The sequence below is a fragment of the Somniosus microcephalus genome, chromosome 4 (genome assembly GCF_052327205.1).
Source record: "Somniosus microcephalus isolate GS21.2 chromosome 4, FLI_Smic_1.0, whole genome shotgun sequence".
In the NCBI taxonomy this organism is placed as follows: domain Eukaryota; kingdom Metazoa; phylum Chordata; class Chondrichthyes; order Squaliformes; family Somniosidae; genus Somniosus; species Somniosus microcephalus.
In genome coordinates, this window is record NC_140990.1 from 54,473,277 (window position 1) to 54,497,784 (window position 24,508).

Genomic DNA, 24,508 nt, shown 5'->3' on the forward strand with positions numbered 1-24,508 from the left:
GCTGACTGCATCACCAACATAAAAGAATCGATGGATGAACTGAAGAGGACGACAATCAACGCCTGCTGGGGTAAACTTTGGAAGGAGGCAATGAATGACTTCCGAGGCTTCCCTCCAGTTGATCACATTGTGAAGGTTGCGTGACGTTTGGGAGGTGAGGGGCTGGCTGACATAGAGCCTGATGACATCGAGGAGCTCCTTGAGTCTCATGGCGAGGAGTTGACGGAGGAGGACCTTGCTGAGCTGATACAGCATTCTAGTGAGGCAGAGGACGAAGACATAGAAACACAGAAGATAGGAGCAGGAGTAGGCCATTTGGCCCCTCGAGCCTGCTGCGCCATTTAATGAGATCATGGCTGATCATCCAAACTCAGTACCCTGTCCCTGCTTTCTCCCCATATCCCTTGATCCCTTTAGCTTTAAGAAATATATCCAACTCCTTCTTGAATATATTTAATGAATTGGCCTCCACCGCCTATGGTAGAGAATTCCACAGGTTCACCACTCTCTGGGTGAAGAAATTCCTCCTCATCTCTGTCCTAAATGGCTTACCCCTTATCCTTAGACTATGACCCCTAGTTCTGGACTCCCCGGCCATCAGGAACATCCTTCCTGCATCTAGTCTGTCCAGGCCTGACAGAATTTTATAGGTTTCGATGAGATCCCCTCTCAATCTTCTAAACTCCAGTGAGTACAAGCCCAATCGACCCAATCTCTCCTCATACGTCATTCCTGCCATCCCAGGTATCAGCCTGGTGAATCTTCGCTGCACTCCTTCCATGGCAAGAACATCCTTCCTCAGATAAGGCGACCAAAACTGCACACAGTACTCAAGGTGCGGTCTCACCAAGGCCCTGTACAACTGCAGCAAGACATCCTTGTTCCTGTACTCGAACCCTCTTGCTACGAAGGCCAACATACCATTTGCCTTCTTAACCTGCATGCTTACCTTCAGCGACTGGTGCACAAGAACACCCAGGTCTCTTTGCACTTCCCCTTCTCCCAATCTATTGCCATTCAAATAATAATCTGCCTTCCTGTTTTTGCCACCAAAGTGGATAACCTCACATTTATCCACATTATAGTGCATTTGCCATGTTTCTGCCCAATCACCCAACCTGTCCAAATCGTACTGGAATTTCACGACATCCTCCTCACAGCATACCCTCCCACCCAGCTTTGTGTCGTCTGCAAATTTGGAGATATTACATCCAATTCCCTCGTCCAGATCATTAATATATATTGTGAACAGCTGGGGTCCTAGGACCAATCCTTGCAGTACCCCACTAGTCACTGCCTGCCACTCAGAAAATGACCCGTTTATTCCAACTCTTTACTTTCTATCTGCCAACCAGTTCTCTATCCAAGTCAATACCTTGCCCCCAATCCCATGTGCCTTAATTTTACAAGCTAATCTCTTATGCGGGACCTTATCGAAAGCCTTCTGAAAGTCTAAATACACCATATCCACTGGTTCTCCCTTATCTATTTTACCAGTTACATCCTCAAAAAATTCCAGTAGATTAGTCAAGCACGATTTACCTTTTGTAAATCCATGTTGACGAGGCTATGGTGGAGAAGTCGAAGATGACAAGTGCCAACCTTAGCAAGGCAATGCTCCTTGCCAATAATCTCTGGGACCTCTTTATGAAGATTGACCCATTCTTGGAGAGTAGTTTAAAATTCAAGTGAGGTTTGGAGGATTTAATGAGACCATACAAGCAGGTCCAGAAAGATATTCAGAAAAAAGAGAGTCATCGCAGAATTCTTTAAGATCTTTTTTATTGTGTTATTTGAATATTTATTGTTTTGTTTGGTTATTGTGTATTTTATTTGTGTTTATTAAAAGAACAAGCAACTTACACAGGCTCTGACGAGTGTTAATGCGGCCGCGTTCCCCCATACCCCATTTTTCCCATAGGGTGTTATATATTGGCCAACCACGGTTTTACCAACCACGGGGGTTTTCCAGGAAGTATTGCCCGCGGTTGGGGAGGGATTCATGTATTAAACTCCAGCCCAGTTATAGGGGTTATTAACATCAGCAGAAACAAACCCAACTGTCAGAATGAACATGGTTCAGTCCTGGATGTGATTAACAGCAGCAATAACAGCAGAATCCAACCCTGCAGTCACTTGTGAACTCGCTGATGTCTCAGCAGATGGGATGACCGAGTGAATCCCTTCCCCCACACGGAGCAGGTGAACGGCCTCTCCCCAGTGTGAACTCGCTGGTGTCTCAGCAGGTTGGATGACCGAGTGAATCCCTTCCCACACACGGAGCAGGTGAAAGGCCTCTCCCCAGAGTGAATGCGCTGGTGTACAGTGAGGTCAAATGATCGCCTGAACCCAGTCCCGCAGTGAGAGCACCTGAATGGCCTCTCGTCAGTGTGAACAGTTTGATGGCATGTCAGGTCCACGGAACTTTTATAGCACTTCCCACAGTCTGGGCATTTAAATGGTCTCTCGTCGGTGTGAACTCGACCGTGCTGCAGCAGATTGGATGAATGAATAAATTATTTCCCACACTCAGAGCAGGTGAATGGTCTCTCCCCAGTGTGAACTCGCTGGTGTCTCAGCAGATCATTTCTGCTTTTAAATCTCTTCTCACAATCAGAACATTGAAAAGGTCTCTTATCAGTGTGAACTCGCTGGTGTATCAGCAGGGTGGATGAACGAGTGAATCCCTTCCCACACTCGGAGCAGGTGAACTGCCTCTCACTGGTGTGAACTCGTGCGATGATGCCCTGAACCTCTTCCCACAGTGAGAGCAGCTGAACAACGTGTAAGCGCTGTGAATGTGCTGGTGCTCTCTCAGTGTCTCAGGGCGTTTAAAGCTCTTCTCCCACTCGATGCATTTAAACTCTCTCTTGTTAGTGTGAACCCACTGGTGTATCAGCAGGGCAGAGAAATAAGTGCATCTCTTGCCACACACAGAGCAGGTGAACCTCTCCCCGGTCTGATTGCACTGTTGAGTTTCCAGCTCAAATGGATATTTGAATCCCTTCTCACAATCCCCACATTTACTCCATTTCTCCCCGGTGTGACTGCGCTTGTGTCTCGACAGGCCGCAGGATTGGCTGAAGCCTCGTCCACACAGAGAACACGTGTACGGTTTCTCCCCACTGTGAATGGTGCTTTTTGCTTCTACGTTCAAAGGCTGATGATATTCAGGTCCGATGAATCGCGTGGCTTCGTCAGATCTTAATGTGATGTTTGGTTTGAGTTTCCCATCTGCTAATCCCCCTCTTCTAATACCCTGTAAAATGAATTTAAAACAGGAAAAAGGGAGCGTGAGAGAGAACCCACAAAGAAACAAAGGCAGGCTGTGAAATTGAGCTCAATGAAACTGGTCATTTGTGGGGCCGGCGCTAGAAAAAAGTGACCGTGAAAGCTGCTGGATTATCGTAAAAACCTAACCGATTCACTAATGTCATAGAAACTTGGAACATAAGAGCAGGAGTAGGCCATTCAGCCCCTCGAGTCTGTTCGGCCATTTAATGAGATCATGGCTGATCATCCAAATTCAGTACCCTGTTCCTGCCTTCTCCCCATATCCCTTGATCCCTTTAGCTTTAAGAAATATATCCAACTCCTTCTTGAATATATTTAATGAATTGGCCTCAACCGCCTTCTGTGGTAGAGAATTCCACAGGTTCACCACTCTCTGGGTGAAGAAATTCCTCCTCATCTCTGCCTAAATGGCTTACCCCTTATCCTTAGACTGTGGCCCCTGGTTCTAGACTCCCCCGCCATCGGGAACATCCTTCCTGCATCTAGTCTGTCTAGGCCTGTTAGAATTTTATTAGTTTCAATGAGATCCCCTCTCATTCTTCTAAACTCTAGCGAATATAAGCCTAATTGACCCAATCTCTCTTCATATGTCATTCCTGCCATCCCAGGTATCAGTCTTGTAGTGTATGTACCTTTAAGGGGAGAACTACTTTTTACAGCTCCTGTATACTGTAGTACCGGCAGTGACCACACCTGTATATAAACCCTGAGTAGGGATGTGTACAGTTAGTTTTAGAGTAACCCTCATCCAGTAAACACCTGTTGATTGTTCCCTGCAGTCTCTTGTCAAGTTATTGAAGGACACACAACATCAAGATACACGGATCTAACATTGGCGACGAGAAGATTCAAACCTACCTGTAACTTTGCATCACCTCCCAGGGATTCGCTCCTGGAGAACAGTGAAAGAAGAAGGCCGAGTCGAGAAGCACGGGCGTCGACCATCCAGCGGAGACTTGAGCATCGCAGGGGAGGCTGTTGAGAGCTGGGCTTGGTTCTCCAGTCACGGTGGTGCAGCGAAACGGGCTGGCAACAGGTACGGTGCAGACCCTCCCCGGACAGCGGCGGCTAGAGCCGACCGACGGCGCAGAAAAAGGCCGAGCAGCGTCGACGGGAGAAGAGAGAGGGTAGAGCGCACAGGGCACAGCTGGTGTTCAGGACCGAGCGGTGTCAATGAGAGAGAGCAGAGCATAGCCGGTGTTCAAGGGCCGAGCAGCGTCAACGAGAGAGAGAGGCGCGCAGGAAAACGCGCAGAGCGCAGCCGGTGTTCGAGGGCCGAGCAGCGTCAGCGGGGAAGAAAGGAAAGCGCGGGAGACGCCATTTTGAGCCGCAGCAGAGAAGAAGGGAGAACGCGGGAGACGCCATTTTGTGCCGCAGCGGAGAAGAAGGGAGAGCGCGGGAAAATGCCATTTTGAGCCACAGCGGAGAAGGGAGAGCGCGGGAAAACGCCATTTTGAGCCAGTTTAACCACACCCAGGGATGCCGAAGAGTGGCAGTGTCACAGCGTTCGACAATGAAGTCAAAGATTGGACGACATATGTCGAACGCATAGAAGTGTACTGCAAGGCGAATGAAGTACCAGATGAGAGGAAAGCGCTGGTATTGTTGAATTCAATGGGTGCAAAAACGTATGGCTTACTGCGAAACCTAGTAACCCCAGAGAAGCCAGTGGAAAAGGATTTTGAAAACATAGTGTCAATCCTACAGGACCACTTAAACCCCACACCGCTGCTGATAGCAGAAAGATTTAAGTTTCACAAAAGGAACCAGCATAAAGATGAAAGTAATGCTGAGTATTTAACGGAACTGCACAAACTATCGAAACACTGCCAGTTTGGAACGGGACTAGCAGATACTTTAAGGGACAAGTTTGTATGTGGGCTTCAAAGTGAAGGAACCCAGAAACGGCTTCTATCAGAAAAGGATCTTACGCTGGACAAGGCTTTCAGCATGGCAGTATCACACGAAGCAGCCACACGGGGCGCTGCAGAGATACAACGGAGACCGCAAGAATATGGCACAAATGAAATGTCATACGGAACAGTGAAGTGCTATCGCTGCGGCAGAACAACACATGACCATAATGATTGCTGGTTCAAGGACAATGTGTGCAGACAGTGTGGAAAAGTAGGACACATAGCAAGAGTCTGCGGGTCGGGAAAGAAAACCAGCAGCAAGAAATCTCCACAGGAGAAGTACAAGAAGGTACATAAGGTGACGGAGAGTAGTTCAGACGAACAGAAAAGTGATACAGACTCCGGAAGCAAGGAGCTGGGTTGTCTGAAACTACATAATGTGATCAAAACGGAGGATCACCAAACTATCTGGGTCACGCTCAAGATAGCCGGAGTCCAAGTGAAAATGGAATTGGACACAGGATCAGCCCTAACAGTCATAAACCGAAGGGACTACAAGCGGCTATTCTCACATATACCCTTGAGAGATACAGAGATTGTCTTGAAGACGTACATGGGGCAAAAAGTCTACCCCAAAGGAAAAATAAGGGTGAACGTTATATATAATGGCAAGGAAACACCAAAAATGGACCTATATGTATTGCCAGATGGAGGACCACCACTACTAGGACGTGAATGAATCCGGAAGATACAGCTAGATTGGCATTCCATACAAGCACTGACTGTAGATGCCAAAAAGGATGACGACATCACACCTGGACGACTGTCAAAAATGCTAACTGACGCACAAGAAGTGTTCCAGGAGGGACTTGGAACACTAAAAGGCATAACAGCGATGATCAAAATAGAGGAAAATGCAAGCCCAAAGTTTTTTAAGGCCAGACCGGTGCCTTATGCAATCCGCCCAGCCGTCGAAGCAGAGCTGGGATGTTTGGAACGTTCAGGAGTACTGTCCAAAGTGGACTGGAGCGAGTGGGCTACACCCATCGTTCCTGTAATGAAGAGGTCGTTGAGTAATACGCCTGGGGAACCAAAGAAGGTTCGCATCTGTGGGGACTTTAAGGTGACAGTGAACCCAGTCCTTCACACTGTACAATATCCGCTTCCGCGGATTGAAGATATTTTTGCCTCGCTATCTGGAGGGAAACGCTTCACTAAGATTGAACTGGCCCAGGCGTACCTGCAAATGGAGGTAGAAGAAGCCTCGAAACAGTACCTCACGATCAACACTCATAAAGGTCTCTACCAATACAACCGGCTGGTGTTCGGGGTAGCATCAGCTCCGGCTATTTGGCAAAGGGCAATGGATCAAGTCCTGCAAGGGATTCCAGGGACCCAGTGTTATTTGGACGACATCCTGGTCATGGGCGAAAATGACAGTGATCACCTTGCCAACCTGGAGCAGGTGCTCACTAGATTGAAGGAATATGGGCTCCGAGCTAATCGCCACAAATGCGAGTTTTTCCAGAAGCAGATCTTGTATTGTGGCCACGTTATTGATGAAGAGGGGTTACATAAGTCCCCTGAAAAGATTGAGGCAGTCGTCAAGGCTCCAGCACCGGAAAATGTGTCACAACTGAGGTCGTTCCTCGGGCTGAACTAGTACCATAAGTTCTTGCCGAATTTGTCGACAGTACTACACCTACTGAACACCCTACTGCAAACGGGGGTAGCATGGAAGTGGAATGACGAATGTAAACGAGCTTTCCAGAATTGCAAAGAATTGATCACATCAAAAGAGGTGCTGGCTCATTTCAACCCAGCACTACCAATTCGGTTGGCATGTGATGCATCACCCTATGGCATTGGAGCGGTGCTGTCGCACAAATTCCCAGACGGCTTGGAGAGGCCGGTAGCCTTTGCGTCTCGGTCACTAACCTCAGCCGAGCGTAACTATGCCCAGATTGACAGGGAGGCCCTCAGCCTAGTGTGGGGAGTGAAAAAGTTGAACCACTATCTGCACGGGCTGAAGTTCACCTTGCTGACTGACCACCAACCACTTGTCTCCATCTTTAATCCAAAGAAGGGCGTTCTGGTGATGACTGCGCAACGGCTACAAAGATGGTCCCTTTTTCTAGGGGCGAACCGATATGAAATCGAGTATAAGGGCACGAAACAGCATGGAAATGCTGATGGGCTATCACGCCTGCCACTGCCTACTGCGGAGGAAGCACCAGCAGTGGACCCTGTCGAAATATTTTATTCGACTATAATTGAACGCTTGCCAGTAACTAACGCTGATATAGAGAAGGAGACCCGAAATGACCCGACACTGTCTCAGGTATATGACTTGACGGTGAAGGGATGGCCAACACATGGCGACTCACTGTTGCCAGCATTCTCATCCAGAAGAGAACAGCTGTCAGTATGCCAGGGGACCTTGATGTGTGGATCCCGAGTGGTAATTCCACCCAAGTTAAGGGAGAGAGTGCTCAATGAGCTTCACGAAGGCCATCTGGGAGGGGTGAAAATGAAAAGCCTTGCTAGGGCTTATGTGTGGTGGCCGGGGATTGATCAGCAAATCGAGGACCTGACAAAGAGCTGCTCAGGATGCCAGAAGGTCCAAAATGCACCACCACATGCCCCGCTACACCCATGGGAGTGGCCCTCATCTCCATGGCAACGGGTGCATATTGATTTTGCTGGTCCATTCATGGACTCAATGTTTCTAATAGCCGTGGATGCGCACTCGAAATGGCCTGAGGTGATCAAAATGTCGTCCACCACCACGGAGAAAACTATTGTAGTCCTACGGACCATATTTGCCAGGAACGGCTTGCCAGAACAGATTTGCTCTGATAACGGACCACAGTTTGTGTCCGAAGAGTTTCGAAGATTCATGAAAAGGAATGGGGTAAGGCATTACACATCCGCCCCGTATCATCCAGCCACAAATGGATTGGCTGAGAGATTCGTACAAACCTTTAAAAAAGCAGTAAGGGCCACGTGCGATGACGACATTCCACTGCAGCATAAGGTGGACAATTTCCTGTTAGCCTACAGAAATGCGACACATGCAGTCACCAACCAGACCCCGGCCATGATGTTCTTTAACCGAAGGTAGGAAGAGATGTTGAGAATAAGCAATTCCAGCACATCAATGAGAAGCCGACAAGGAGCTTCAATGTAGGGCAACCAGTCTTGGCCTGCGACTACCGAACAGAGAAATGGCAACCAGGAACGATATGCACTCGGCAGGGGCCACTAATGTACACAGTGGATGTTGGGGAGAACATTGTGAGACGCCATGTCGACCAGATCCTAGAGTCACAGGAACGAGTCAACTCCATGTCTCGCGTACGTGGTGATGAACCCGACATACAGGTAGCATCTACCCCAGAAACAGTAGCATCGGAAGCTGATGAACCAACCGACGACAGGGGGCCAGAATCACCTCCGCACCAAGAGCAAGACACTCAGGAAAGGCGCTATCCAGAAAGGATCAGGAAGCCGCCCCAAAGACTGAATTTATAAATGGACTATTTTCAGTTAATGTTGCATGTTAAAAGTGTTAATTGTTAAATGAATGTTATGGTACTGTTAATCTAAAAGGGGAGGAATTGTAGTGTATGTACCTTTAAGGGGAGAACTACTTTTTACAGCTCCTGTATACTGCAGTACCGGCAGTGACCACACCTGTATATAAACCCTGAGTAGGGATCTGTACAGTTAGTTTTAGAGTAACCCTCATCCAGTAAACACCTGTTGATTGTTCCCTGCAGTCTCTTGTCAAGTTATTGAAGGACACACAACATCAAGATACACGGATCTAACAAGTCTGGTGAATCTTCCCTCCATGGCAAGAACATCCTTCCTCAGATAAGGCGACCAAAACTGCACACAATACTCAAGGTGTGGTCCCTCCAAGGCCCTGTACAACTGCAGCAAGACATCCTTGTTCCTGTACTCGAACCCTCTCGCTATGAAGGCCAACATACCATTTGCCTTCTTCACCGCCTGCTGCACCTGCATGCTTAACTTCAACGACTGGTGCACAAGAACACCCAGGTCTCATTCCACTTCCCCTTTTCCCAATCTATTGCCGTTCAGATAATAATCTGTCTTCCTGTTTTTGCCACCAAAGTGGATAACCTCGCATTTATCCACATTATACTGCATTTGCCATGCATCTGCCCAATCACCCAACCTGTCCAAATCATACTGGAGTTTCTCGGCATCCTCCTCATAGCACACACGCCCACCTTCAGGGTAGGGAATCCGCCACCTGGTCTGGGCCTATACAAGACTCTGGCCTCTATGGGAGGAGAGAGAGAGAGAGAGAGGTGGGAGTGGGAGGGGGGCGAAGGAGGGGAACTTTATACATCTGCAATTCGACCAGAACTTTGACAGAACCTCCAAAACCCGTGAACTCCAGCACCTAGAAGGACAAGGGCAGCAGGTGTAGGGGAGCAACATCACCTCCCAGTTCTCCTCTAAGTCACACACCATCCTGACAGCACTGTGGGAGCACCTTCACCACACGGACTGCAGCGGTTCAAGAAAACGGCTCACTGTCACCTTCTCAACGGGCAACTGGGGATTGGCAACATATGCTGCTCTTGCGAGTGACGCCCACATCCCAAGAATGAAACAAATCTGTATGTAAAATGGACTAAAAGCCTTTACAGAAATACTTGTTCCTAAAACAATAATCTTTTACATTGTAGGGACAGTGTCTGTTTAACAACCTAACCTCCCCCAGAATCCACTTCCCTTGACAGTCCCACATTGGAAATTGTTGGGTCCTCCTGGGCTCAGAAGTACTGGGGGTTAAACCCAGCAGCTTCTCCTCCATTTCAAACTGAAGCAACAAAAAGACCTCCACAGGCGGCCAGGGACCGACTTCCGCATCCAGCGCCCGCCCTGATACAAGCCGGCTCTGGATTGGCGGCTCTGCTGTGTTGATCCAGTTGTGGTTTCTCCTGTCTGGGGGAGGCGCTGCACCCTGGGTTTCCTGGTGCCGGGGCCCTGGCCGCACGTCCGCCGGGCCCGGCCGCTCTGATTTGGGGCCTGAGACGCGCACTCGGTGTTGCTGAGGCCGCGCTCACCCCCGCTCAGTGTCCTGGAGCCGCACCGCGCATGCTCCACGCAGGAAGGCACTCTCCGGGGACCAGCCCTTCCTGCGCCTGCGCGCTACACCCGTGCTGATGGAGATAGGCCGTATTCACCCGCGCGGGGCGCTCTGTGTAGGAGCATCTGCCATAATCATCGAATGGTACATCAGAGGAGGAGGCCATTCGGCCCATGGTGCCTGTGTCGGTTCTTTGGTAGAGTTGTCCAATGAGTCTCACTCCCTGCTCTTTACTCACAGCTCTGTATAGTTCTCCCTTCAAGTATTTATCCAATTCCATTTTGAAAGTTAATATTGACTCTGCCTCCACCACACTTTCAGGCAGTGAATTCCAGATCACAACAACTCACTATGTTAAAAAATGATTCCACTTGTCGCCTCTGGTTCTTTTGCTAATCATCTTAATTCTGCCTCCTCTGGTTACCAACCCGTCTGCCACTGGAAACACTTTCTCCTTATTTACTCTATCAAAACTGTTCATGATTCTGAACACCTCTATCAAATCTCCTCTTAACCATTTCAGCTCCAAGGAGAACAACCCCAGCTTCTCCAGTCTTTCCACATAACTGAAGTCCCTCATCCCTGGGACCATTCCAGTAAATCTCTTCTACACCCTCTCCAAGGCTTTGACATTCTTCCTAAAGTGTGGTGCCCAGAATTGAACACTCCTGCACAGCCCAGACATCACTCGTTTCCCACATGGCACAAAAGGAATATATTAATTGCAAAGATTGATTTGATTTGAAATAGTTTCGTTCAGAAATTGAATCATGTTTCTCTAATTATATTTCCCAACTCACATTCTTGCCCTCAATTTTTTTCTTCCTCCGTCTAAAGTCCCAAGATTCCAACTCCGGGACCATACAGTGGGGAGTCCAGCCCCGGGACTGTACAGGGGGAGAGTCCAGCCCCGGGACTGTACAGGGGAGAGTCCAGCCCCGGGACTGTATTGGGGGAGAGTCCTGCCCCGGGACTGTACAGGGGGAGAGTCCAGCCCCGGGACTGTACAGGGGGAGAGTCCAGCCGCGGGACTGTACAGGGGGAGAGTCCAGCCCCGGGACTGTACAGGGGGAGAGTCCAGCCCCGGGACTGTACAGGGGGAGAGTCCAGCCCCGGGACTGTACAGGGGGCGAGTCCAGCCCCGGGAATGTACAGGGGGGAGAGTCCAACCCCGGGACTGTACAGTGGGGAGAGTCCAGCCGCGGGACTGTACAGGGGGAGAGTCCAGCCGCGGGACTGTACAGGGGGAGAGTCCTGCCCCGGGACTGTACAGGGGGAGAGTCCAGCCCCGGGACTGTACAGGGGGAGAGTCCAGCCCCGGGACTGTACAGGGGGAGAGTCCAGCCCCGGGACTGTACAGGAGGAGAGTCCAGCTCCGGGACTGTACAGGGGGAGAGTCCAGCCCCAGGACTGTACAGGGGGAGAGTCCAGCCCCAGGACTGTACAGGGGGAGAGTCCAGCCCCGGGACTGTACAGGGGGAGAGTCCAGCCCCGGGAATGTACAGGGGGAGAGTCCAGCCCCGGGAATGTACAGGGGGAGAGTCCAGCCCTGGGACTGTACAGTGGGGAGAGTCCAGCCGCGGGACTGTACAGGGGGGAGAGTCCAGCCCCGGGATTGTACAGGGGGAGAGTCCAGCCCCGGGACTGTACAGGGGGAGAGTCCAGCCCTGGGACTGTACAGGGGGAGAGTCCAGACCCGGGACTGTACAGGGGGAGGCTCCAGACCCGGGACTGTACAGGGGGAGAGTCCAGCACCGGGACTGTACAGGGGGAGAGTCCAGCACCGGGACTGTACAGGGGGAGAGTCCAGCCCCGGGAGCTCGGTGGAAGATTAAAGAGCAGGACCTCAAAGGTTGTAATCTCTGGATTACTCCCGGTGCCACGTGCTAGTGTGTATAGGAATAGGAAGATAGAACAGATGAATGCGTGGCTAAAGGGATGGTGCAGGGGGGAGGGCTTTAGTTTCCTGGATCACTGGGCCTGCTTCTGGGAAAGGTGGGACTTGTACAAGTCGGACGGTCTACACCTGAACCAGAGGGGGACCAATATCCTTACGGGGAGGTTTGCTAGCACTGCTGGGGGGGGTTTAAACTAACTTGGCAGGGGGTTGGGGTACAGAGTGGAGCTGTAGTAGGGGGTGATTTACAGCCAAATACAGAGGAAAAAACAAGTCAGCTGGGAAGGCAGAGAAAATATGTGAGGGCGAAAGGGAATATGGCAAGGCTGGAAGGCATTTATTTTAATGCAAGGAGTCTTGCAAATAAGGTGGATGAACTGAAGTTGTTGTTGAACACATGGGAGTACGATATTGTTGCTATCACGGAGACATGGTTGAGGGAGGGTCAGGACTGGCAGTTCAATATTCCGGGGTATAGAATCTTCAGGAGAGACAGAGGGGGGTGTAGAAGGGGAGGGGGTGTTGCAATATTAATTAAGGAGTCGATTACTGCTGTAAGGAGGGATGATATATTAGCGGGTTCCTCTAATGAGGCCATATGGGTAGAACTTAAATACAAAAAGGGGGCAAGCACTTTGCTGGGAGTGTACTATAGGCCCCCAAACAGTCAGGGGGAGATAGAGGAACAGATATGTAAGTAAATCTCAGAGAAGTGCGAAAATAATAGGGTAATAATAGTGGGGGATTTCAACTTCCCCAATATTAATTGGGATAGTCAGAGTGTGAAAGGCTTAGAGGGTGCAGAATTCTTAAAGTGCATCCAGGAGAGCTTTTTGAGCCAACATGTAGAAAGTCCTACAAGAGAGAGGGCGGTACTGGACCTAATTCTAGGGAATGTAGCCGGGCAAGTGGTGGAAGTGTCAGTAGGAGAGCATTTTGGCGACAGTTACCATAATTCGGTGAGATTTAAGGTGGTCATGGAAAAAGACAATGACGGCCCGGAAATAAGGGTTCTAAATTGGGGGATGGCCGATTTTAATATGATAAGGCAGGATCTGGCCAAAGTGGACTGGGAGCAGCTACTTATAGGAAAATCCACATCAAAGCAGTGGGAGGCTTTCAGAGGGGAAATAGAGAGAGTACAACGCCAACATGTTCCTGTAAAGGTCAAGGGTGGGACCAACAAGCAAAGGGAACCTTGGATGACAAGGGATATACAAAAATGCATTAGGAAAAAAAGGGGGGCTTTTGGCAGTTACAAAAGACTAAAGACGGAGGAAGCCCTAGAGGAGTATAAAAAGTGCAGGGGCATGCTTAAAAAAAGAAATTAGGAGGGCGAGGAGGGGCCATGAAATAACACTGGTGAGCAAAATAAAGGAAAATCCTAAGATGTTTTATAAGTATATTAAGGGCAAGAGGATAACCAGGGAAAGGGTAGGGCCCATTAGGGACCAAAGTGGCAATCTGTGTGTAGAGCCAGATGATGTAGGCGGGGTTTTAAATGAATTTTTTGCATCTGTGTTCACGATGGAGAAAGATGATGTAGACATAGAAATCGGGCAAGGGGACTGTGACATACTTGAACATATTAGCATCGAGAGGGAGGAGGTACTAGCGGTTATAGCAGGCCAAAAAGTGGATAAATCCCCAGGCCCGGATGAGATGTATCCCAGGCTGTTGTGTGAGGCAAGGGAGGAGATTGCAGGGGCTCTGACACAAATTTTCAGAACCTCTCTGGCCACAGGGGATGTACCAGAGGACTGGAGAACAGCTAACGTAGTACCATTATTCAAGAAGGGTAGCAGGGATAAACCAGGGAATTACAGGCCAGTGAGCCTAACATCTGTGGTAGGGAAATTATTGGAAAAAATTCTGAGGGACAAAATTAGTCTCCACTTGGAGAGGCAAGGATTAATCGGGGATAGTCAGCATGGCTTTGTCAAGGGTAAATCATGTCTGACAAATCTGATTGAATTTTTCGAGGGGTGACTAGGTGTGTGGATGAGGGAAATGCTGTGGATGTGGTTTACATGGACTTCAGTAAAGCTTTTGACAAAGTCCCGCATAGGAGACTGGTCAAGAAGGTAAGAGCCCATGGGATCCAGGGTGCCTTGGCGCGTTGGATCCTAAACTGGCTGAGTGGCAGGAGGCAGAGGGTGATGGTCGAAGGTTGCTTTTGTGACTGGAAGCCTGTGTCTAGTGGGGTACCTCAGGGATCGGTGCTGGGTCCCTTGCTGTTTGTGATCTACATAAATGATTTGGATGAGAATGTAAAAGGTATGATCAGTAAGTTCACAGATGACACGAAAATTGGTGGGGTGGTAAATTGTGAGGAGGAAAGCCTCAGGCTACAGGAAGATATAAACGAGTTGGTCAGATGGGCGGAAAAGTGGCAAATGGAATTTAACCCTGAAAAGTGCGAGGTGATGCATTTTGGACGGACAAATAAGGCAAGGGAGTACACAATGAGTGGTAGGACCCTAGGAAGTACAGAGGGTCAGAGGAACCTTGGTGTGCATGTACATAGATCCCTGAAGGCAGCAGAACAGGTAGATAAGGTGGTTAAAAAGGCATATGGGATACTTGCCTTCATTAGCCGAGGCATAGAATGTAAGAGCAGGGAGGTTATGATGGAGCTGTACAAAACGCTGGTGAGGCCACAGCTGGAGTACTGTGTGCAGTTCTGGTCGCCTCACTATAGGAAGGATGTGATTGCTTTAGAGAGGGTGCAGAGAAGATTCACCAGGATGTTACCTGGGATGGAGCACCTCAGCTATGAAGAAAGACTAAACAGGCTGGGGTTGTTTTCCTTGGAGCAAAGAAGGCTGAGGGGGGACCTGATTGAGGTGTACAAAATGATGAGGGGCATAGATAGGCTAGATAAAGAGGAACTTTTCCCCTTAGTAGGGGGTCAATAACAAGGGGGCATAGATTCAAGGTAAGGGGCAGGAGATTTAGAGGGGATTTGAGGAGGAACTTTTTCACCCAGAGGGTGGTTGGAATCTGGAACTCTCTGCCTGAAAGGGTGGTAGAGGCAGGAACGCTCACAACGTTCAAGAAGCATTTGGATGAGCACTTGAAATGCCATTGCATACAAGGCTATGGACCAAATGCTGGAAAATGGGATTAGACTGGACAGGGATTGATGGACGGCGCAGACACGATGGGCCGAAGGGCCTCTTTCTGTGCTGTAAAACTCTATGACCCCTCTCTATGACTGTACAGGGGGAGAGTCCAGCCCCGGGACTGTACAGGGGGAGAGTCCAGCCCCGGGACTGTACAGGGGGAGAGTCCAGCCCCCGGACTGTACAGGGGGAGAGTCCAGCCCCCGGGACTGTACAGGGGGAGAGTCCAGCCCCGGGACTGTACAGGGGGAGAGTCCAACCCCGGGACTGTACAGGGGGAGAGTCCAGCCCCGGGACTGTACAGGGGGGAGAGTCCAGCCCCAGGACTGTACAGGGGGAGAGTCCAGCCCCGGGACTCTACAGGGGAGAGATTCCAGCCCCGGGACTGTACGGGGGAGAGTCCAGCCCCGGGACTGTACAGGGGGAGAGTCCAGCCCCGGGACTGTACATGGGGGAGAGTCCAGCCCCGGGACTGTACAGGGGGGAGAGTCCAAACCCGGGACTGTACAGGGGGAGAGTCCAGCCCCGGGACTCTACAGGGGAGAGATTCCAGCCCCGGGACTGTACAAGGGGGAGAGTCCAGCCCCGGGACTGTACAGGGGGAGAGTCCAGCCCCGGGACTGTACAGGGGAGAGTCCAGCCCCGGGACTGTACAGGGGGAGAGTCCAGCCCCGGGACTGTACAGGGGGAGAGTCCAGCCCCGGGACTGTACAGGGGGAGAGTCCAGCCCCGGGACTGTACAGGGGGAGAGTCCAGCCCCGGGACTGTACAGGGGGAGAGTCCAGCCCCGGGACTGTACAGGGGGAGAGTCCAGCCCCGGGACTGTACAGGGGGAGAGTCCAGCCCCGGGACTGTACATAGTCATAGATAGTCATAGAGTTATACAGCACAGAAAGCGGCCCTTCAGCCCATCGTGTCTGCGCCGTCCATCAAGGCCTGTACAATCTAATCCCATTTTCCAGCATTTGGTCCATAGCCTTGTATGCAATGGCAGTTCAAGTGCTCATCCAAATGCTTCTTGAATGTTGAGAGGGTTCCTGCCTCTACCACCCTTTCAGGCAGTGAGTTCCAGACTCCAACCACCCTCTGGGTGAAAAAGTTCCTCCTCAAATCCCCTCTAAACCTCCTGCCCCTTACCTTGAATCTATGCCCCCTTGTTATTGACCCCCCTACAAAGGGGAAAAGTTCCTCTTTATCTACCCTATCTATGCCCCTCATCATTTTGTACACCTCAATCAGGTCCCCCCTCAGCCTTCTTTGCTCCAAGGAAAACAACCCCAGCCTGTTTAGTCTTTCTTCATAGCTGAGGCGCTCCATCCCAGGTAACATCCTGGTGAATCTTCTCTGCACCCTCTCCAAAGCAATCACATCCTTCCTATAGTGAGGCGACCAGAACTGCACACAGTACTCCAGTTGTGGCCTTACCAGCGTTTTGTACAGCTCCATCATAACCTCCCTGCTCTTGTATTCTATGCCTCGGCTAATGAAGGGAAGTATCCCATATGCCTTTTTAACCACCTTATCTACCTGTTCCGCTGCCTTCAGGGATCTATGTACATGTACACCAAGGTCCCTCTGACCCTCTGTACTTCCTAGGGTCCTACCACTCATTGTGTATTCCCTTGCCTTATTTGTCCGTCCAAAATGCATCACCTCGCACTTTTCAGGGTTAAATTCCATTTGCCACTTTTCCGCCCATCTGACCAACCCGTTTATATCGTCCCGTAGCCTAAGGCTTTCCTCCTCGCAATTTACCACCCCACCAATTTTCGTGTCATCTGCGAACTTACTGATCATACCTTTTACATTCTCATCCAAATCATTTATGTAGATCACAAACAGCAAGGGACCCAGCACCGATCCCTGAGGTACTCCACAGAGAAAGTGGAGATTAGAATATCTCTGGTCTTTCAGACAATCAGAATTGACTGCAAACCAATATGGTGGGAATATTGGGTGTAAGAAATTCACTATCGCACTGTTTGGGTGCTAATTTTTAAAAGTTTGAAAAGTTAGCGGCAGGCAGTAACGATTTCAAACTTTTGAAAAATTTGCTGTTTACGTTCCAAGAAGGAAGTGGGGCGTTAAATCAAGCGTTTCACTTCCTTCCTGGAGCACAATCAGCAGCAGGCGGGGCGGAGACTTCAGCAGCGCTACATACTGGGCCGAGCAGCACTGCCACGATCAAAGGCTCCTTCCCTCCCTTAAAGGGAAGGACCATCACTGCAGGCTCTGCAATTTACAAACTACCTACCTGGACCACCAAGGCAGCCACGGTCCCGGGTGATCGGCCCGGCACTCGAGCAGAGAGCCGCGCTGATCGATTGTGGGCAGGAACCCGCGAAAAAAACTGGAACGAGAAAGGTAAGTTTTTCTTTACTTACCTCGGCCCCCTCGTCTTTAATCATCGCCCCCGAAGCGGCCGGCTGCCCGATGCCCGTCTCCTGCAGCTGTCGGTGTTTTTGACCGGTGCTGCTGCAGGGGGCCGAAGTCAATTTCGGGTCCGGGGGCGATGACGTCACGATCTCTGGGTGTAGGAGATCAGGCACAACACCGTAGCGCCACCGCAAAACTCCGGCCGAATATGGCGTGAGTCGATATCAGCGCCGCGCCCAGTCACAAACCATTTGCGCCCGTTAGCGCCCCTGCTGACAGGAGGCTCGAAGGTACCCAACTTCACCCCCTTCGTGTTTAATCAGAGCTTAAGATGGAATATAACACACTAGTTATAGAGCAAAAACATACGACCGTGACAAGCAGCTGGTACCGGTCCTGGTGGACAGACGCCTGGTGTGCGCAAACAGTTCTCTGGCTTACAGCCTTTCTCCCTCTCGTCTAGAACCTCCAAGAATGGGTCCACTCCCGGCAGTGTTAGACCAGCCCCACTCTTGTATGGCTCTCCCCTCCACCGTCTGGGCTAAGGGCTTTTGTTCTCTTTTTTAAGGGTGGGCCCGATGTACAATATGGACAGGACCATTTAACCCGTAAGGGTTCCTCTTAAACCAAGGTGCCCAATGGGATGTCGAGTTCTTTGTCTTAACCTTCAGATGAAAACCCTCCCCTAACGCGTCTCATGCTCTTCCCTCATGTCGTTCCTGTTTATACATTCTCAAGGCCCATCCATCTGAATTCCTATTATCTCTCCTTCTTATCCTCCCAGGTTTGGAATCAGACATGTCATTCTCGGCCTTCAGATGTTCGTAGCTGCTTGTTATCAGTTATTTATGTTGACGCTTTAGCTGTGCAAAACTAACTATTTCATTCTATTATCAGACTATTGTACCATGGAATGAATCATTAAATTCCCCAAAACTAACTATTTCATTCTATTATCAGACTATTGTACCATGGAATGAATCATTAAATTCCCCAAAGATTTTCGGCTGAAAATTCAGTAGCCTTAGCGCCTCATTTGAGGCGCTAGAGGGCCTTGCGCCGGAGTTATGGCCAGTAGTGAAATTCCCTGGGGCCCTAAATCGGCGTTGCTCCGGTAGCGCTGCGCCGGCACCGATGACGTCATCGGTGTGCGCAGCGTCCCGGTTGCCGTGGTAACCCGCCCGAACTCCGAAATTGAGTTGCGGCCGCCTCGCCCGTGGCAGCCGCAACCAGCGTTTTGTCAGAGGTGCCTTACTGCAGTTAGCGCCGGCGCATTAAAGGCCCCGCGGCGGCCGGCCGCTTTCCCGCCGGCCGCCTGCCCGCAGCTCCCTCCCCGGACTTCTCTCTTCCCCCCCGGAACAGATGCAAGCCCGGCACTTGTCCGAGGTGCCGGGCTCATTTTTAAGCAGATTTGCGCGGGCCGCGGCCGGGTGCAGGCAGCTCCTCCTTAACGGAAGGAGGAGGCCTGCACTTCCCCAGCCTGCCGCACCGCATTGGGTGCCGCAGCGTCGGAATTGCGGCGCGAAACGGCAGTTAGCGCCCTTTTCCAGGCGCTAAGACCCTTCAGTAGCGCCGGCAGCCGTTTGGGCGCGGCGCCACTGAATTTTTGGCGCGCGCAGGGGACTTAGCGCCGGCACTAATTTCCGGCGCTAAAGCCCTGGCTAAGCCAAAACCCAATTTCTAGGCCATTCTCTATTCTATTCTCACACACTGGTTAACTTACACATTTTAAAGCAGCTTTGTTAAACAAAGTCAAAATCCTAACTTAGCATTATAATACAAAGCAGCCCGCTTGATCGGCACCCCATCCACCACCTTAAACATTCACTCCCTCCACCACCGGCGTACCGTGGCTGCAGTGTGTACCATCTACAAGATGCACTGCAGCAACTCGCCAAGGCTTCTTCGACAGCACCTCCCAAACCCGCAACCTCTTCCACCTAGAGGGACAAGGGCAACAGGCGCATGGGAATACCACCACCTCCAGGTTCCCCTCCAAGTCACACACCATCCCGACATGGAAATATATCGCCGATCCTTCATCATCGCTGGGTCAAAATCCTGGAACTCCGTCCCTAACAGCACTGTGAGAGCACCTTCACCACACGGACTGCAGCGGTTCAAGGTGACAGCTCACCACCACCTTCTCAAGGGCAACTAGGGATGGGCAATAAATGCTGGCATTGCCAGTGATGGCCACTGCCCATAAATGATTTTTTTTTAAATGGTTATCAGTAGTAATGGAAGAAACATAAGTGTTGGGCCTTAGTTGGTCAAATTAAAGATACATAAAACAAAGTTGAAATCCTGACTTACAAACAGCAGCTAGCTTAGTCTAGAAACAAGGTTATATATGACTTGTCATGGTGCAGAATGTTATAACATCCGCAGGGAACCAAAAACATCAGCAAATTCTAAGCATCTATCCAACTATTCGAATGCTAGTCTGAAGAGACACTTTTGTCTCAAGTTCTAATACAATCATCTAAACACAGTGTCACAATTACATTTGCATAACCATATACATTTTAGATACCCTAACCTCTAACACTCCACAAGGGCGGACTCAGTAACTGTGCAAGCTGCATGTTTGCTGCTCACCTCTTGCCGGCAGCAGTCCCATTTTCCGGTGAACACCTCCCTCCCTCGCTCCATCCTACTCCTGCAGCCCAGCTCAGCCCTGGGATCTGCCGGCTTCTCCATCACCATCCATCACACAATGACAAGGGGGCCATGCTGCCCGCCAATCAGAGGCGAGTGCGTGCTCCGGGACTGCGCCTCTCCCCCTCTCCCGCTCTGAATGTTGATGAGCTGACACTAAAATATTCAGATTCAATATAATAAAGGTCAAACTTACTTAGATCATTTTCAACCATGCCAACAGCTAGTCAGGCTGAGGTTCTGTTCCCGCCGTACGATCCTCCCCCAGATTGTCCTTTCTGAGCTCCAGCCAGGTGATGCTAAACACTCAGGTGGGAAAGACAAAAATCTACAACAATAAGAACATAAAAGCATAAGAAATAAGAGGAGTAGACCATTCGGCCCCTCGAGCCTGCTCCGCCATTCAATAAGATCATGGCTGATCATCGACCTCAACTCCACTTTCCCGCACGATCCCCGTATCCCTTGATTCCCCTAGAGTTCAAAAATCTTTCTATCTCAGCCTTGAATATACTCAAAGACTCAGCATTCACAGCCCTCTGGGGCAGAGAATTCCAAAGATTCACAACCCTCAGTGAAGAAATTCCTCCTCATCTCAGTCTTAAATGGCCCAGCCCTTATCCTGAGACTATGCCCCCTAGTTCTAGACACTCCAGCCAAGGGAAACAACCTCTCAGCATCTACCCTGTCAATCCCCTTCAGAATCTTGTATGTTTCAATGAGATCACCTCTCATTCTTCTAAACTCCAGAGAGTATCGGCCCATTCTACACAATCTCTCATCATAGGACAGCCCTCTCATCACAGGAATCAATCTAGTGAACCTTCGTTGCACCGCCTCCAAGGCAAGTATATCCTTCCTTAGATAAGGAGACCAAAACTGTGCACAGTACTCCAGGTGTGGTCTCACCAAGGCCCTGTACAATTGTAGCAAGACTTCCTTACTCTTATACTCCAACCCCCTTGCAATAAAGGCCAACATGCCATTTGCCTTCCTCATTGCTTGCTGTACCTGCATGCTAGCTTTCTGTGTTTCTTGCACGAGGACACCCAAATCTCACTGAACACCAACATTTAAAAGTTTCTCACCATTTAAACAATATTGTTTTTCTATTCTTCCTACCAAAGTGAATAACCTTATGTTTCCCTACATTATACTCCATCTGCCACCTTACTGCCCAGTCCCTTAGTCCCTTTGCAAACACTTTGTGTTCTCCTCACAGCTTACTAAGAACATAAGAAATAGGAGCAGGAGTGGGCCATTCAGCCCTTCGAGCCTGCTCCGCCATTAAATGAGATCATGGCTGATCTTCTGCCTCAACTCCATTCACCGGCCCTATCGCCGTATCCCTTGATGCCTTTACTAGTCAGACATCTATCGACTTCTGTTGTGAATATACCCAATGACTGAGCCTCCACAGCCCTCTGGGGTAGAGAATTCCAAAGATTCACCACCCTCTGTGTGAAGAAATTTCTTCTCATCTCAGTCCTGAATGGCCGACCCTTTATCCTGAGGCTGTGGCCCCTGGTTCTAGACTCCCCAGCCAAGGGAAACATTCTTACAGCAACCACCCTATCAAGCCCTGTAATAATTTTGTATGCTTCAATGAGATCCCCTCTCATTCTTCTGAATTCAAGAGAATACAGGCCTAGTTGCACTCCCTCTATGGCAAATATATCCTTCCTTAGGTAAGACCAAAATTGTACACAGTACGCCAGGTGTGGTCTCACCAAGGCCCTATATAATTGGAGTCAGACTTCTTTACTACTGTACTCAAACCCTCTTGTAATGAAGGCCAGCATACCATTTGCCTTCCTAATGGCTTGCTGCACCTGCACATTCACTTTCAGTGACTCATGTACAAGGACACCCAGGTCCCTTTGAGCATCTGCATTCCCCAATCTTCCACCATTTAGGAAATACTCTGTCTTTCTGTTTTTTCTACCAAAGTAGATAACTTCACATTTATCCACATTATATTCCATCTGCCATGTTCTCGCCCACTCACTGAGCCTGTCGAGATCCCCTTGAAGCCTCTTCACATCCTCTTCGCAACTGACACTGCCACCTAGCTTTGTATCATCAGCAAATTTGGAAATGTTACATTTAGTCCCCTCATCCAAATCATTGATATAGATTGTGAATAGCTGGGGCCCAAATACCGATCCTTGCGGTACCCCACTAGTCACAGCCTGCCATCCTGAAAAAGACCTGTTTATCTCTACTCTTTGTTTTCTGTCTGTTAACCAATTCTCAATCCGTGCTAGTATATTACCCCCAATTCCATGTGCCCTAATTTTGTTCACCAACCTCTTGTGTGGGACCTTATTGAAGGCCTTCTGAAAATCTAAATACACCACATCTACCGGTTCCCCTTTGTCGACTCCACTAGTTACATCCTCAAGGAACTCCAATAGGTTTGTCAAACAGGATTTCCCTTTCATAAATCCATGTTGACTCTGCCCAATCTTACTATTAGTTTCTAAGTGCCCAGTTATTGCATCCTTTATAATAGATTCCAGCATTTTCCCAACTATTGATGTGAGGCTAACAAGTCTGTAGTTCCCCATTTTCTCTCTCCCTCCTTTCTTAAATAGCGGGGTTACATTTACTATCCTCCAATCTGCAGGAACCATTCCAGAATCTATAGAATTTTGGAAGATGACAACCAATGCGTCCACTATCCCAATGGCCACCTCTTTCAAAACCCTAGGATGTAGGTCATCCGGGGGATTTACCAAATTTTAGTCCCATTACTGTCCCACCTAGCTTTGAATCGTCAGCAAACTTGGATACATTACACTCGGTCCCTTCATCTAGGTCATTAATATAGATTGTAAATAGCTGAGGCCCCAGCACTGATCCTTGCGGCACGCCACTAGTTACAGCCTGCCAACCTGAAAAAGATCCGTTTATCCCTACTCTATTTTCTACCTATTAACCAATCCTCTATCCATGCTACTATATTACCCCCAACCCCTATGAACCCTTATCTTGTGTAATAACCTTTTATGTGGCACCTTATCGAATGTCTTTTGGAAATCCAAATATACTACGTCCACTGGTTCCCCTTTATCTACCCTGCTAGTTACATCCTCAAAATTTAATAAATTTGTCAAACATGATTTAAATTTCATAAAATTATGTTGACTTTGCCTAATCATGTTATAATTTTCTAAGTGCCCTGATACCACTTCCTTAACAATGGATTCCAGCATTTTCCCGTGGAACAAAGCTGATTTATTTCACATTTATCCAGAATAATAAAGTCCAACCAAGTTATTGAGGTTATTAAAATCAGCAGAAAAATACACCAACTGTCAGAATGAACATGGTTCAGTCCTGGATGTGATTAACAGCAGCAATAACAGCAGAATCCAACCCCTGCAGTCACTTGTGAACTCGCTGGTGTGTCACAAGTGTGCATCTCTGTGTGAATCCCTTCCCACACACAGAGCAGGCAAACGGCTTTTCCCCAGTGTGAATACGTTGGTGTGTCAGCAGACTGGATGACTGAGTGAATCTCTTCCCACACACGGAGCAGGTGAATGGCCTCTCCCCAGTGTGAACTCGCTGGTGTGTCAGCAGGTTGAATGAACGAGTGAATCCCTTTCTGCACACAGAGCAGGTGAATGGCCTCTCCCCACTGTGAACTCGTTGATGTTTCAGTAGTTCGTTTCTGCTTTTAAAGCACTTCTCACAGTCAGAACATTTGAAAGGTCGCTTATCTGTGTGAATACTCTGGTGTTTCAGCAGGCTACATAAAGTAGTGAATCCCTTCCCACATTCAATGCAGGTGAATGGTCTCTCCCCAGTGTGAGTACCTTGATGTGTCTGGAGATTGGATAACTGAGTGAATCCCTTCCCACACACAGAGCAGGTGAACGGCCTCTCCCCGGTGTGACTGCGCCAATGAATCTCCAGCTGGGATGGGTAATTGAATCCCTTCCCACAGTCCCCACATTTCCACGGTTTTGCCATGGTGCAGGTGTCCTTGTGTCTCTCCAGGTTGGACGATCAGTTGAAGCCTCGACCACACACAGAACACGTGTACGGTTTCTCCCCGCTGTGAATTATGCAATGATTTTTCAGTCTGTATAACTGGTTAAAGCTCTTTCCACAGTCAGTGCACTGGAACACTCTCACTCGGGTGTGTGTGTCTCGGTGC

At 49.4% G+C, this 24,508-nt stretch overlaps 1 pseudogene; it reads right to left on the bottom strand.

The window, feature by feature from the left end:
* Positions 1–1,797: 1,797 nt before the first annotated feature.
* Positions 1,798–24,508, bottom strand: LOC147118919 (uncharacterized; annotated as a pseudogene).